Source organism: Mesocricetus auratus, unplaced genomic scaffold (genome assembly GCF_017639785.1).
Source record: "Mesocricetus auratus isolate SY011 unplaced genomic scaffold, BCM_Maur_2.0 Super-Scaffold_100006, whole genome shotgun sequence".
Lineage (NCBI taxonomy): Eukaryota > Metazoa > Chordata > Mammalia > Rodentia > Cricetidae > Mesocricetus > Mesocricetus auratus.
The window spans coordinates 36,650,471-36,668,162 of NW_024429190.1; positions in this window are offsets into that span (position 1 = coordinate 36,650,471).

A 17,692-nucleotide genomic window follows, 5' to 3' on the forward strand; every position below is an offset into this window, starting at 1 on the left:
TGTCATTTCACTCAGGGTCGGGTCCAGGAACTCCCCTAAGAGTCCAGACTGAGAGAGCATCCCTTTGTGTTACGGATACACGATGTCTGTTTGTATTCCAGGGATAAACACTGATCCACTGCTCAGGGCCCCATAGGTTGCCCAGGCCTCCTCACTGACTCTCACATTTGGCGGTCTGGATCAGTCCCATACTGGCCTCCTGGAAGTCTGTCTGGGGTCCAATTTTAAAGTAGTCTATTGACTATTGCTCAGATTAATAGTTAGGGTCAACCTTGTAGATCTCTGGACATTTCCCTAGTGTCAGATCTCCTTTTAAACCTGTAATGGCTACCTCTATCCTGGTATCTCTTTTCTTGCTGTCCTCTATTCTTCCCTGGCTCAGTATTCCTGCTCTTTCCTGTCTTCTATCCTCTCCTATGCTCTCCTTCTCCTTCTTCAAACTACCTCTCCCCTTTCCCCATGCTCCCAACTTCCTCAGGAGATCATGTCCCTTTCCCCTTCTCCTGGGGACCATGTATGTCTGTCTCTCTTAGGGTCCTTCTTGTTTCCTAACTTCTCTGGCAGTGTGGATTGCAGACTGGTACTGCTTTGATTTGTGTCTAAAATCAATATGAGTGAGTATATACCATTTTTGTCTTTTTGTGACCAGTCTACCTGGCTCAGGACGGTTTCTTCTAGTTCCATCCATTTGCCTGTGAATTTCAAGACTGCTGGTGATAGTGTAAACTTGTACAGCCTCTTTGGAAATCAGTATGATGGTTTTTCAGGAAAATGGGAATTAGTCTACCATAACATCCAGCAATCCAACTCTTTGGCATATAACCAAAAGATGCAGATTCATACAAGGAAAAAGTCTATTTTCAATACAAAAAAAGAAAGCATCCATATTGGAAACCTAGAGCTGTACTTCCAAAGGATATATCCATCATAAAAGACATTAATTATTTGAATAAATACTACTGAGGCAAGTATTTTAATAAACTAAACCATAAATAATAATGAATAATAAGCATTAATTTATTGTTTACCTCTACATAATAAATCTACATGTATTTGAAAAGTAGCCAGTCACTTAGGGAATTGCTTAACATCCTTAGCTATCAGGGAAATTCAAATCAAAACAACTCTGAGATACCTTACACCTGCCAGAATGAATAAAATCAAAACCACCATGGACTGTTTATCCTGGAGAGGATATGGAGAAAGGGGAAAACCCCTCCAGTTGCTGGTGGGAAAGTAAACGTGTACAGTCACTTTGGAAATCAGTATGGCATTTTCCCAGGAAAATGGGAATTGATCTAGTTCAAGAACGACCCAGAAATTTCACTCTCAGGCATATAATCAAAGAATGCACATTCATACAACAAGGACATCTGTTCAATTATGTTCATAGCAGCATTATTTGTAATAGCCAGAACCTGGAAGCAACCTAGATACCTCTCAACTAAAAAATGGATAAAGAAAATGAGGTACATTTACACAGTGGAGCACTACTCAGCTGAAAAGAAAATGAAATCTTGAAATTCACAGCAATTGGATGGAACTACAGGAAACAATCCTGAGCGAGGTAACCCAGAGACAGAAAGGAAAACATAGTATATACTCACACATAAATGGATATTAGGTAGGATTACCAGCCTACAATCCACAACCCCGGAGAAGCTAGGAAACAAGGAGGACCCTAAGAGAGACATATATGGACTGCCTGAGAAGGGGAAAATTGTTGGGGCCTAGCCCATAGGGTCTCCAATTGTGGCACCCATGCCACAAGCAACTCTGAGGTATCACGAAAAGAAAGACCAGATGTCCATCTGTTTGTACTAAGAGGTGTCTTTATTTTTCCAGTGCTAATTCTCTCTCTTGTAGAAGGGAACAGTCTTATATATAGTCTTACAACATAGTAGAAAAACCCCAGGTGGAAGAGAACGTGTTTATCTCCTGCTAGATGTTGATGTTAGTGGAGACGGTGGGAGAATGAGAAGACAGGAGTGAGAGGGAACTGGGATTGATTTGTAAAATAAGATTTCTTTTTATTTAAATTAAAAGGTAATAAAAACAGAAAAATCAGCCAGAGATTAATTTCCTGCATTATGTTTGGTACTGTCAATTCAAGGTGGCTACTGAAAACTATATTTGGCATAGGAACATCCTTGAGTTCTGAATATCACTTAGGTGATGTTCGATCATGGATATATTTGTGTTCTATCAGGAATATGATGGCAACTTACAATACCCCCAGAATTACCATATTATTTAGTTGCCCATATTTATTAGCTGTATACAGAATACACAGGTATTGTGTGTCAACCTTGAAGAACAGGGAACAGGGAGCATAGCAGGTCACATTCCCTGTCCTGCAGAGTAGTCATCACAGCAAAAGCAAAGTGGCTTTGGATAAAGAGAGTAAACAGAGAAATGAATACTAGATAGTTTTTTTTATACAGCCTGCGTATTTAGGTTACTAGTAGAGCAACAGTCTTTTTTTTTCATTGAATTCCATTTTCCATCAGTTCTGCCTTGTTTTCCTGTAAGCCCTGCATTTATAATTAGATATAAAACTTTATCACTGTGGCTATGAGTTTTAGGAGTAAAGACATAGACTTGATAATTCCTGAGTTGTTCTTTGCTTATTTTATGAATATGACTGTGTTTCTTATATATATGTATGTGTGCCTCATGCATACAGTGTTCATAGAGGCCAAAAGAGGATGTCAGATTCCCTGGATATTGAGCTACAAAAGATTGTGACCTTCTCAGTGGGACCTGAGAACCAATCATATGTCATCAGGAATACCAGCCAGTGTTTTTAACTGGTGAGCCTTCCCAATACCCCAGATTACCATTTTTTAAATCACAGTGTGTGTGTTTGTGTGTGTGTGTGTGTGTGTGTGTGTGTGTGTATGTGTGTGTGTGCGTTTGTGTTGTGCTCTGTGCACGCATATCCATGAAACCATATGTGCTTATAAAGTTAATTTTAGAGAGTGAGAAACTGATCTATGTTTATTAGTTGCTCTCTTTAAGTTAGGCCTTTGTGCATCATTAAGTTAAAATATATGATCTAAAAAAATCAGGCAAAAGGAGCAAAATGGAAACAAGTAACTATAGTAACAAATGGTAAAACACTCACAATCTTAGAAGTGAACAGGGGAAGTCAGGTTTCTTTCCTAAGGAAATGTTTGTCAGAGCCGGGTGTGAAGACAAACATTTGGACAAACATTTGGACAAACAAAAAATGAAGAACGTTTCAGAACAACAATCAATACACAACGATAGACAGACTCAATAGTAACTGATGAATGGCAAATTCCTCTAGGTTTAATAAGAGTTGATGAGAATGGCTTTCATCACCACAAAAAGGTCCAGAAGAGTGAAGAGTAGCTTGAAAATGTGAAAAAAGCTTAATGTTTCTGTCTCTATCAATTCCTTGATGTAAAAATAACCAGTTCATTTATCAAGGAAACTACTAAGCCTCCTGGGTCTTTATGCCAATTTATACATATATTCATGAACATAATAATTTTTACCATCTAGGATCATGCATTATAATAAAAAGACCGAAAATAAATGAAAAATGTACTATATTTTGCAGAGTGACAATGAGAAATTAAGTAGATTGAAGATGGAATGAGTACTGGGAACACTATTTTACCTTGAAATGTTTACATTGCTTTTTCTGAAGAAAAAAAAAGACTGATAATCAGAGGTGTTACTGACGTAAAGAGACTAAATGATATAAATGGTCAAGGAAGAGCAGACAGTCCATTCTTGGCAAAGTAAAACTTAGCAAGATTCTGAGGAGTGAGTAAGCACTAACAAAGTTGAAATAATTGACAAAGATCATGGTGTGAATGGAGTGGAGTAAGCAAAGAAATTAGGACTAATGGAGTAGACAAGAGAGGTGAGAAAGCTCCATAACACATGGCCTAAAAAGCTCAAGCAAAGAAGCTTGGGTCTCATGCTTTGGAGGCGTATTAGTATGTTTCCATAGATGCTGGCTTGACAGTGCTTGTAGATTCAGTATGCCTGACTGACACCACCTCTGTAGAGGAAGAATTTATTTGCATCAAAATCGAAATCAAACTAAAAAGTATACTTAAAGGAATATAACTAATAAGTTACCTTTATGCAAAATCTGAGCTTACACAATTTATTCAACCTCAATTTTCACACAACTCGTATGCGGGATGTACAAAATGGACTTCAACAAGCTTAAAAATTTGAATAATTCTAGTAGAAATTTAAAAGTGTCTGAATTAATGGCTCAGTCTCCTGGCCAATGAAATTATCACCTTAAAAACTGCTGTGTATCCTTCTGTAGGTCTTTGGAGTCAGAGCATCCAGTTGGCTACTGCTTCTCAAAGTAACTATGGCATCTTCTGATGAAGGTTTTTTTTCTAGGTAGCCAAGTAGTCCTTTATGTCACATGTGAGTTGATCATCTACTATGTTGTTTTTCTGTTGGGTAGATGGTTTTCAACAAATATGCATGTTGCCTGAACAAACTGTCCAGTGATTTGATACAATGATGAAGAATCATTTCCCTCAATAAACCTTTCTTTGCCAGGTAACTCTGAACACATATTTATTTACTAGGAGAGTTGAAGGTAAGTTTTATCACATTCTTTCAACATCCAGCATGTGTCTTCTCAGAATGCATATGTATGAGATACAGAAGGAGATAGAGAAAATGGGATGTTGGTTGAGAAGGAGGGAAAAAGAGCAGAGAGAAAGATAAGGCGAGAGAGTGTGGAAAGCAGCAATGCCCTTGATACTGGGAATCCCAGGAAGAAATAAAATTCAGAATTTAATGTCATTCTCTGTTTGTTTGTTTGTTTTGGAAAATGTCTTCTAAATATAATATTTCTCTTTTTTCTTTCCTCCCTCAAATCTCTCCCTTCTCTCTTTCTAATTCATGGCCTCTTGTCACTCTTATTTGTTGTATCCTCAAGTACAGTATCTTATGGCCTCATTGCTGTTTCTTTTTTCATTCATCCTTTCTTTCTTTCTTCCTTTTTTCTTCAATTCCTTTGTGTGTGTGTGTGTGTGTGTGTGTGTGTGTGTGTGTGTGTGTGTGTGTGTGTGTGTGTGTCCCCTAGCTTGGGAGTGGGGAGGTCTGACTCAAAATGAACAAATATTACCACATGTTTTGGTTTTGGTTTCTTTTCCTTTTCAAGAGCATTAATTTCAATATTTGGTGTCCAGTTCTTCGTATTAAACCTCTATAACAATAAATGTTCTTGTCCTGAAACTAATTGACAACAATCAAACATTTTGGTTTCTAGGAATGACTAATTTTGTAAGTAAAATTCATGATGAGGAAACAATAGGTTAATTTTGTTACTTTCTGTCCTTGATAAACAAAACTTTTCAGGATAATAAAAATTCATATCCAGGGCCGGGCAGTGGTGGCGCATGCCTTTAATCCCAGCACTCGGGAGGTAGAGGCAAGCGGATCTTTGTGAGTTCGAGGCCGGGCTGGACCAACAGCCTCCAAAACAATACAGAGAAACCTTCTCGTAAAACCAAAACAAAATTCATATCCACGAAAAAGTGAAGCACTTTTTACAAATACTAGGTTACTCTGTGACCGACTTGAATATGATTTTACCACACTGGTACTTAGTGTTCCTTTTCTCTCAGCTCAAATGCAGTCCCTCAACATGTTATGAACCATCTTGTGTTTAAATTTTTGATAAATTTTTATCCTGATTATTTTAGCTAAATTTACATGTTTTTAAATATTTAACTAAATATTAGTTATCCTGGTTATAGATTTTAGTCGCTATCCTTTCCATTCAAAACCTTAGTTAAGATTATTTTTCACTAGCTATGCAGACTCTATAGTACAGCCCTGCACATTCCCTATTTTTGCACTCATTACAGTAAATTTTGCAGTTAGTCATAACATAATCCCAAGTGGAACTCTAACATAGACATGAGTGTAAATATGTATACATATGCCAAATTGAGAAGGAAAAACAATAACATAACCAATAACATTTATTCTCCTAATAATTTATCACTCTTGGGGATATGTTAAAACATCAAACATCTAAAACGTGTTTGAGTCAAATTCCTGCCACAACAGCAAATAGCAAAATAATAGTATTCCAAATCATATAAAGAGTATAAAGGAAAATTTACAAGGCTTTTATAACTTAGTTGACAGAAACCTATGAGAATTCTATCACAGGATGAGGATGTTAAATATAGATTTCTTGTCAGAAGAGATGAAAACATGTCTAAACATGAGGTAACAGGGTCTCTGCAACACCTGGATTTCCCATCCTATCAGGAAAGGTTTCAACTTTAACTTTTATATTATTAATGGTAAGAGAAATACAGATCTTGACTGCAGGTTTGCTAAATTTCATTTTAAGTACCACACAGATGTCTTGAAATACCAAGGGTCTTATGATTATTAATTTTCTCATATATCATAAATTAAGATATTGCTATTGATCTATTTTCTCCCTTCTATGTCATCAACCTTATTCATGATATGGCACTGTTTCTTCCATAAAAATATTAGTTTGTTATATTCAGTTGGTTATTTTAAAATATCTGAAAGGAAATAAACATTATGTAGTCAGTACTTCCTCTAAATGTTTACGTGCCAATTTAAGAATTCCAACTGGTACCTCTCTATAAAAGAAGATGATAGATTAGTATATCCTGGCAGTTTTCCTCACTAATACAACCACTGGCTTTATTAGAACCCTCTGAGCAACTCTTTCTTAAATCTGGGACTGCCCAAATACTTGAAACATAGTTGAATGGTTTTCATGCAGAATGAAAAGGATGTCTATTGGAATTGTAGGCCACATGCCTAAGGTGAATTACTACTGGAAAGCTTACTCCAGACAGATTCAAGGAACTGGATGCATGTGTAGAGTCAAGAAGACACTGTGAGCACTAGTTGTCATTCAAACAAGTGGTCCCAAATAGCTGGAGCCACCTGTACTCATAGTTTCAACTAATGGGAGATGTCCTTTCTTATGATGTGAATTTATATTTTCTCATTTTCTTATTGGTTGATGACTAAATACTGATTGCCCAGTAGCCAGGCAGGAAATATAGGCAGGGCTACCAGACTAGAAGAATTATTGAAAAAGCAAGGCAGACAGGAGTCACCAGAGAGACTCCATGAAGCCTCAGAAGGAGTACCTAGTCTAGGCATTCTCTCATAAGCCAAGATTATATGGAGACACATAGTTTCATATAAGTGGGTTAATAATTAAGAGAGAGCTAGTCAAAAAATCCTAAGCAACTGGCCAAACAATTTATAATCAATATAAGCCTAAGTGTGTTTATTTGGTTCCAAATGGCTACGGGACCAGGTAGAACAGAAACTTCCATCTACATTCCGTGGTTTGCATGAACAAATTTACAACTGGTTTTTACTTCCTAAATTTCTAAAATGGTTACAATTATTAACAGTTTCTTCCCTATCTTTTTCCCCTACAGGCTCCCATCTCTCCCTTAAGTAACCATTACCTTTTTTTTTTACCTATATCTCTATTGTGACATACATGAGCAGTTTTGCAAGCTGCAAAGGAAATTATCTAACTACTCACACCTACAAGTAGAACAATGTGCACAATTAATAGCACATGCAGTTAGAATATCATGCAAGGTTAGAGACATCTTTGTCTTTTGTGGTTAATATTTACATCTGGTAGAGTCTGGGTTTCCACGATCAACTTATTACCCAGAGGTGGATCAATCCATTCAACATTTTGTATTGTTCTATCCCTTCTCTGGGCATACCAGGTTTTTCCATTTGTCCTATAGGCATCCTAACTTGGAAATTTACTCTTAATAGTTGACATTGCTTGTCCCTTGCCTTTATGTCTGTCTCCCTTAACTAAGCATGTAGCACACATGATCAGTCACAGAATTACAAAACAAAGTTCCCCAAATCTTTACCAATTGGGTAGGGGACTTTAGGAATTTTGCTGCATGGAAAGCCATTTATGCTGTTCTCTGGCATTGTTCCCCAAAGAAGTCACATGGATCCTGCCAAATTACTGGTACTGGAGTGGTGAATAGTTATATTATTGGTTTTTTTTCAGATTTTCCATTTGATTCCTCATATTATTAAGGAGCTGGCACAGACATCTGCCATTAATTTAACCAATGAAGTAATCAGCATGGAAAGGGAGTTATAGAAAATATATATTTTTAAAGATTGTAATTTCTTAAGGAAAAGCGATTTTTGTCAGGAAAGATGTAAAGTGGAGATTAGAATAATTTTGAAGTTGATGACCATATGCAATACTAACTATAAAAATTCTGAAAGCTGCCTGGAAAATATACTAAAACAATCTTTCAATAAACATATTACAAATATCTCAATAAAATGTTAGATTTCAATAAAATAAAACATCTCAATAAAATATTACAAAACAAAATATTAAGTGGCACATTATGGAAACCCTTCATGAAGCATCCTAGGCATTTCCCTTGCTAATAAATGCTAAAACTGTGCTAAAGTTAACTGAATTTAGGGACAAGAAGAAGCATAAGAAATTCGGCAATCAATGAATTGATTAGGAAAACGGAATGTAATGATTACATACATAAGGAACCAAATACAGTTTCTAGAGATAAAATATACTAGCCTTTATAAATACATGCATTTTTTCTGATTGATATATATATGCATATATACATGGATACATGAATAAAGAAATATATGAAGAATGAAAATTAATTAAGAAAAAATAAACAATGCCTAATGGGGATATGTCACTTACAAGTATTCAATATCACTGATCATTCCAAGTGGGATGATAAAGGCATAAGGATAGAAAAATGTTATTAGGAGATGGTGGGTGGAACCTTTAGAAATTGGAAAAAGCAGGTGAATCATGGGGACTTCTTAAGCAGATTGACCTCCTTTGAAAATCAAATAATGGCAAACTGAATTCAAGAACACAACAGAAAAATTATACATCATGGTCAAGTTGGCTTCATCTCAGGAATGCATGTATGGTTCAACATATGAAAATCTATCAATGTAATCCAACATATAAACAAAATGAAAAAGTAAAACCACATGATCATCTCACTAGATGCTGAAAAAACCTTCAACAAAATCCAAATCCAACACCCTTTCATGATAAAGGTCTTGGAGATATCAGGGATAACAGGAACATACCTATAAATAGTAAAGGCAATATACAATAAGTCAACAGCCAAGTTCAAACTAAATGGAGCTAAACTCAACAGGACTCCACTAAAATCAGGAATAAGACAAGAATGACCACTCTCTCCATGCCTCTTCAGTATTGTACTTGAAATTATAGCTAGATTAATAAGACAATAAAAGGAGTTCAAGGGGATAAAAATTGGAAAGGGGGAAGTCAAACTTTCACTATTTGCAGATGATATGATAGTTTACATAACTAACCCAAAAATTCTACCAGGGAACTCCTACAGCTGCTAAACACCTTCAACAAAGTGGCAGCATACATATTAACAAAAAAAGTGAGTAGCCCTACAATCTATAGAAGATAAATGGGCTAAGAAAGAAATCAGAGAAACATCACACTTTACAATACGCACAAACATCATAAAATATCTTGGGATAACTTTAACCAAACATGTGAACAAGAACTTTGAGTCTTTAGTGAAAGAAATGGAAGAAGATGCAAAAAAAAATGGAAAGATCTGCCCCCTCTAGGATAGATAGGACCACCATAGTAAAAATGGTAAACTTACCCAAAACAATCTACAGATTCAATGCAATTCCCATAAAAATGTCAGCACAATTCTTCACAGACCTTGAAACAACAATATTCAAATTTATATGGAAAAACAAACACCCAAGGTGGCCAAAATAACCCTGTACAATAAAGGAACTTCTGGAGGCATCACCATCCCTGACATCATGCTCTACTATAGAGTTTTAGTAATAGAAACAGCTTGATATAGGCACAGAAACAGATGGGTACAAATGGATTTGAATTGAAAACCCTGATATTAATCCACACACCTATAAACACTTGATTTTTGACAAAGAAGCTAAACCTATACATTGAAAAAAAGAAAGCATCTTCAACAACTTATGCTGGCATAACTAGAAGCTGACATGTAGAAGACTGCAAGAGAGCTCTGGTCCTGCTGGGCCCACCCATCTGCACATCACCACTCTCTCAATCTTCCTGGGGCCTCTCCTGGCATCCAGAGGATCCACCCATACAGGAAAGGCATCAGACCTTCCAGACCCTAACCTGCAGTATCCTCACTTCACATGATCTTGGGTCCCCATGAACAACTCCCCTGCCCATAACCAATTACCTCAATTTTCCTGGGGCCACTCCTGGCATCCAGAAGACCCAACCACAGAGCAAAGGCATCAGTTCTTCCAGACACCATCCTCCCGCATTCCAGCTTCAGCTTAAGGAAGAAAAAGGAGACGAGTGGAGACACAAACACCCCTCCTATACCTATTGGAAGAGGAGATGGGAAGAAGACAGTATATATATATATATATATATATATATATATATATATATGTATATATATATATAGAGAGAGAGAGAGAGACTGCAGATAGATCCTTATCTATCGCCATGCACAAAACTTAAGTTCAAATGGATCAAAGACCTCAAAATCCAGACACACTGAACCTCTTTGAAGAGAAAGTGGGAGGTACCCTTGCACAAATTGGTACAGGGGATCATGCCATGAACATAACTCCAGTAGCACAGACATTGAGATTGACAATTAATGAATGGAACCTCCTGAAACTGACAAGCTTCTGTAAGGAAAAGTACACAGTCAACAAGACAAACTGGCAGCCTGAAGAATGGGGAAATTTATTCACCAACCATACTTCAAACAGATTGCTGATTTCCAAAATATAAAATGAACTCAAGAAACTAGTCACCAAAACACCAAATAATCAAATTAATAATTGGGGTACAGAACTAAGTAGAGAATTTTCAATAGAGGAATCTAAAATGCCTGAAAGACACTTAAGAAATGGATCCACATCCTTAAATATCAGGGAAATGCAAATCAAAACACTCTGAGATACCATCTTGCCCCCTTCAGAATGACTAAAATCACACCATTGGCAGTTTATGCTAGCGAGGATATGGAGAAAGGGTAACACTCCTCCATTTCTCTTGGGAATGCAAACTTGTGTGGCCACTTTGGAAATCAGTATGGAGATTCCACAGGAAAATGGAAATCATTCTACCTCAAGGTCCAGCAATTCCATACTTAAGCATATACCCAAAGGATGGGCATTCATACCACAAGCTCTTCTGTTAAATTACATTCATAGCAGTATTGTTTGTAATAGCCAGAACCTGTAAGAAGCCTAGATGTCCCTCAACAGAATAATGGGTGGAGAAAATGTGGTACATTTACACATTGGACTATTACTGAATTAAGAAAACCAATGAAATCTTGATGCTCACAGTCAAATGGATTGAACTGGAAGAAACTGAGGTAACACAGTCACAGAAAGACAAGTAGGTAAGTAATCACTCATGTATAGATATTATACATAGAGCAAATATTACTAGCTTACAGTCCACACCTCCAGAGAAGCTAGGAAACCTGGAGGACACTAAGAGAGACATACATTGTCCCCTAGAAAAAGGGAAAGGGACAAGAGATCCTGAGCAAATTAGGAGCATAGGGGTGAGAGTGTGGGAGGTAGGAAACAGACAATGGGAGAAGAGAAGGTGGAAGAAGACCATGAGAGATCAGGAAGATTGAGTTAGGGGAAGACTAGAGGAGAGCAAGAAAAGAGACTTTAATAGATGGAGCTCTTATAAGTTTAAAGAGAAATCTGACACTAGGGAAACATTCAGAGATGCACAAGGATTATCCCAACTAAGAATCTAAGCAATAGTGGAGAAGCCATCTTAAATACCCCTCCCCTCTAATGAGATTGATGACTACCTTAAATGCTATCCTAGAGTCTTCATCCTGTAGCTGTTGAAAGTAGAAGCAGACACCAATAGCTAAACACTAGGCCATACTTCTGGAAACCAATAGTAAAGAGGGAGGAAGGATCAGCAAAAACAGTCAAGACCATATGGGAGAAACACACAGAAAGAGCTGATCTGACCAACTGAGGGCACACAGACTCCAATCCTAAAGCATTGGTCTAAACCAAGCCTTTTGAAAGTGGGTGCCCATTAAGAGACCTGGTAAGTCTATGCGAACTTTGACAGTGGAACCAGTATTTATCCCTAATGCACAAATGAACTTTGGAAGCCCATTCTCCGTGGAGGGATATTCTCTCAACCATGATACATGGAGGAGGGCCTAGACTCTCCCTCAAATGATGTGATAGACTTTGATGATTCACTCATGGAAGGCCTCACCCTCTCTGGTGAGGGGATGGAGTGTGGGATCAGTTGGTCAGTGTGGGGCATGGGAGGATGGGAGGGAAAGGAAACTGGGATTGACATGTAAAATAAGATTGTTTCTAAATTAAATAAATAAATAATAAAAAATAAATCCCTAAAAGAATGAAATCAAGATACAACATGAACAAAATACATTAATAAGGAAGAAAATCTCAACAAGAATACTGGTAGTTATCTCAACATCAACTATGCAGGACAGAAAAGATTAGTATGAGGTACAGTTTTCTGACTGTATCTGTGAGACATTTATTACAGGGTACCTAAAAGTCTACAGAACCTCAACTCACAAAAATGATGTGGCACTGCCGTATAGCCTGTGTACACCGTCATGTATTATTTAAATTATCTCTAGATTACTTATAATAGTTATCACAATCTAACAGCTCACTATTCTATTTAATAAACAATAAGGAAATACCCCTCTATTTTCAGTGCAGATTTTTTTGGATTAAATTTGATCCATAATAGAATGGATGTGTAATCGTTGTGTAATCAAGGCTTATGATATCTGAGGTGCAAATAATCAAAAAACAAAAACTATCAAACTAGTTCCTGTATGTCTAAAGACAGGAAAATTTCAAAGGGAAATTGAGATGCTTTCAGATAAAAGAAATGATGACACAATTCATTACTACTAAAAATATATGACAAAAATATTAAAAGGTGAACTTTAGCCAGAAAAGAATCTTGAAGTAATGCAATAAAATAAAAATAACCTTTATAGATATTTGCCAAGTAAATATGAAAGTGTCGCTATTTTATCTCTGGCTTATGTGTTTTCTATATTTCTTAAGAAGCAGCCATTAAAAGATGGTGACTATCCATGTCAAGAGTCACAAAGTGTATAAAGAGAGAACTTGCAAATAAACAGTATTTAAGAGAGAAATGGCATTAGATGGAAGCAGATAGAGTATACACTATTAACATTAACTGGTAAGACTTAAAGGTCAAAGTAAAATCTAGAATGTTCTTGGTTACCACTAAAAAATAACTGACTAAAACAGAATCAAATTTGAATGTGGCAAAAAAGTTGTCTTAGAAAGGTATTTATCAAGCAAGACATAAATCTTTGAAATAACTGAGCAAATAAAATTATTGCAAGATGTTTGAATTCTGAATAATGGAAAATTCTTAAAACATGGGTAAGAATATTCATGTTACACAGGTTTGGGTTGGGGACTAGTAATGTCACGTGTAGTAGTTGAAAAGTTCATCTGTCCAGCAAGCATTTTGAGGGGATTGTTCTTTGCCTGTGAGTGTGATGAGGGCATACGCAAGTTGTGGACAAGGCTACTTGCTGTGTAATTATGTACGTTTTCTGGTGCTGCTGTCCCAAGTTTTGCATATTAGAACAGACTTTTCTATGAAGTACCATAACAAAAATAAATATTCTAAGTTAAGCCCCACTTCTGAGGCGTATGATTTCTGTCATAGGAATTTTAACTTTAGAAGGTTACTTAAGACAGGAGCCACATCTGTGTAGGGTTCTCTTTCCTCGATGGCCATAGGAAGACCTCACTTTCACATAGTCCTGGTACTTTCTGTAAAGATGCTTTTCATTACAGACTTTCTTCATGAGGGATGTGACTGGGAAATGGGAGGCAGGGTGCTAGGGTTCTGGCTCTCCAGTGAACTTAACTGTGTGACTTCAGGAAAGTCACTTAGCCTTTCTGTGCTTCAGTCTCCCTCTTATAAATGGGGGTAAAACCTACCTCACAGGTTTGCTGTGGGAATTAATTAGAGAAAGTGTCTGTAAAGCATTTAAGGTTCTCAAAGAAGTTGCTATATAAATACAAGATAATATCTATTAAAGTTGGCTTATTGTGAAAAAAGAATCTTCATGCTAAATTATATAAAGTTAAGATAGATTGGGACAGTTAATCTTGTTTACTGTAAATTCTATTAAAGAATATATTTGCATGCATCAAACATGCATAGAGATAGCATTCTGTTCTTTGTTAATTATTTATTTATAGGCTAGACAACTACAGGTATATGTAATGACAATAATCTCATGTTATTACCTGGCCAATATTTTTTATGATGAGGGTCTGGATTTCAGCATTAAATTAGTTTGATCCTATATGGGTTTTACATTTTTATTTATATATTTTCTTGATATTCCAATCTGCAAATATAAAGATTTCATCTAAACAATTAAAAATAAATGATATTGGTTTGCCGGTTTCAAATGTTCTGTGTGCTTTCTGTTTGTTAGATTACTGAATGAAATATAATTAATCTTTAGTAATTTTGTGTGTAGTAGAAACTATATATAAATACAGGTGCATATATGCAGCATTCTATATATACTGAATCTTTTGTGAAGACTGAGTGAAATCAAGGACATTAATATATGTATAACATTATTAACACATAAATGAGATATTTAAAGCTATACATCACCACAATGAATGACATTTGACATTTTAATATACTTCCAAATTGCAAGGAAAGCAAAAAGAAATTGCATTTAGTGGCCAAGTTTTAAAATTGGAGAAGTAGATGTGTTACAGGTCATGGAAGAGAAGATCAGATTATGCCTCTGAAGCATTCCTTATTACCATGGAGAAATCATATAAATAAGGGCTTCACGTATCTCTTCAATATACTATGGCATTTTAAAGGTGAATCATAAATCTGTATGAGCAGTATATGTAACTGTATGTTTTCTGATCAAATTATCAATCAATAAACAATGTAATATTCAAAACAGAAATCAAAGAAATTTTACTTAGCATGATGGTCAAGTGACTATTGTGAGTTTTTTTTCAATTTTACTAATCAGAATTAATTTTTAAAATATAGATGTTCTGCATTCCAGTGGTATAAGTTTTAAAGGTAAATAACTTTTCATAGTATTCAATGTGGGAACAAGATAATGAAAACCTGCTTGATAACTGCAACAAGAAATAAAGGTGAATTATTCAATGAGGAAGCACATTTTATTGAGTGGTTGAATTTCTTTATTTTTTATTACTTTAATTTTTAATGGCTTGCTTCACATGTCAATCCCAGTTCCCTCTCCCTCCCCCCAAGTCTCCCACCCTATCCCCACTTCCTTCCACATAGGGGACATCTAGAGATTGTCATTTCACTCAGGGCAGGGTTGAGGCACTCCCTTAAGAGTCCAGGCTGAGAGAGCATCCCTCTTTGTCTTATGGACACAGGATGTCTGTTTGTATTCCAGGGATAAACACTGATCCACTGCCTAGGGCCCCATAGGTTGCCCAGGCCTCCTCACTGACTCTCACACTGAGGGGGTTTGGATCAGTTCCATGCTGGCTTCCCAGCTGTCAGTCTGGGGTCCAAGAGCTCTCCCCTGTTCAGATCAGCTGTCTCTGCTGGTCTCAGCCCATTCTTTGCCAATTTGCTCATCGCTCCTCTCTCTCTGTCACTGGGTTCCATGGGTTCAGTTCAAGGTTTAACGGTGGGTATTTGCCACTCTTTCCTCAGTCACTGGATGACGGCTCCAGGATGGTTATAGACATCAAGTTCATTATCAGGAATGGGCATTGAAGGTGGTCTCTCCACTATTGCTTAGCTTGCCAGTTGGTGTCATCCCTTTAGATCACTAAAGGTCTTACTGGTGCCAGATCTGTCTTCTAACCTATAACTCCCTCTTCCCCCTATTCTACCTCCCATTCAACCTTCCTGTTCCCCCATGACCTACACTCTCTTCCTCTTCTCCCCCTCTCTTCTTCCCAGCTCCCACTCGCCCCCCTCCTCACCATGTTCCCAATCTGTTCAGAAGATTTTGCCTTATTCCTCTTCTCTAGGGTACCATGAATATCTCTCTTAGGTTCTTTCCTGTATCCCAGACTCTCTCCCAGTTGAAGTGCAGACTGGCATTATCCTGATCCATGTCTAAAATCCATAAATGAGTGAGTACATACCATGTTTGTCTTTTTGTGACTGGGTTACCTCACTCAGGATGGTTTCTTCTAGTGCCATCCATTTACCTGCGAATTTCAAGATTCTATTGCGTTTTCCTGCTGAGTAGTATACCACCTGTAAATATACCACATTTTCTCTATCCACTCTTCACTTGAGGGGCATCTAGGTTGCTTCCAGGTTCTGGTTATTACAAATAATGCTGCTAAGAACATGGTGGAGCAGAAGTCCTTGTTGTATGAATTTGCATTTTTTGAATATATGCCTAAAAGTGGAAATGCTGGTTCTTGTGTTAGGTTGATACCCATTTTCCTGAGGAATCTCCATGCTGATTTCCAAAGTGTGTGTACAAGTTGGCACTCCTACCAGCAGTGGAGGAGTGTTCCCCTCTCTCCACATCTTCTCCAACATAAATATTCTTCAGTGTTTTTGATTTTAGCCATTCTGACAGGAATGGTCTACCTGTCTATTTTGTGCCAATACCAAGCTGTTTTCATGACTATAGCTCTGTAATAGAGCTTGAAGTCAGGTATGGTGATGCCTTCTGAAGTTCCTTTATTGCATAAAGTTGTTTTGGCTATCCTGGGCCTATTGTTTTTCCTTATACAATTGTTTATTGTTCTTTCAAGGTCTGTAAAGAATTGTGCTGGAATTTTGATAGGGATTGCAGTGAATCTGTAGACTGCTTTTGGCAAGATTGCCATTTTTATTATGTTGATCCTACCAATCCAAGAGCGTGGGATATCTTTCCATTTTCTGGTATCCTCTTTGATTTCTTATTTTAAAGACTCAAAGATCTTGATATACAGGTCTTTCACTTCTTTGGTTAACATTATCCCTGGATATTTGATGCTGTTTATGGCTATTATAAAGGGTGATGTTTCTCTGGTTTCTTTCTTAGCCACTTCATCAGCTGTATATAATAGGGCCACTGATTTTTTGAGTTAACCTTGTATTCTGCCACTTTGCTGAAGGCGTTTATCAGCTCTAGGAGTTCCTTTGTGGAGTTTTTCACGTCACTTATGTAAACTATTATATCTTCTGCAAATAGAGAAAGCTTGACTTATTCTTTTCCTATTTGTATCCCCTTGATCTCCTTTTGTTGCCTTATTGCTGTAGCTAAAACTTCAAGTACAATATTGAAGAGATATGGAGACAGTGGACAGCCTTGTCGTGTTCCTGATTTTAGAGGAATTGCATTGAGATTCTCTCCATTTAGTTTGATGTTAGCTGTTGGTTTACTGTATATTGCTTTTATTTTGTTCAGGTATGTTCATGTTATCCCTGATCATGAAGGCGTGCTGTATTTTTTCAAATGCTTTTTAAGCATCTAGTGAGATGATCATGTGGTTTTTCTTTCGGAGTTTGTTTATATGGTAGATTGCATTGATAGATTTTCTC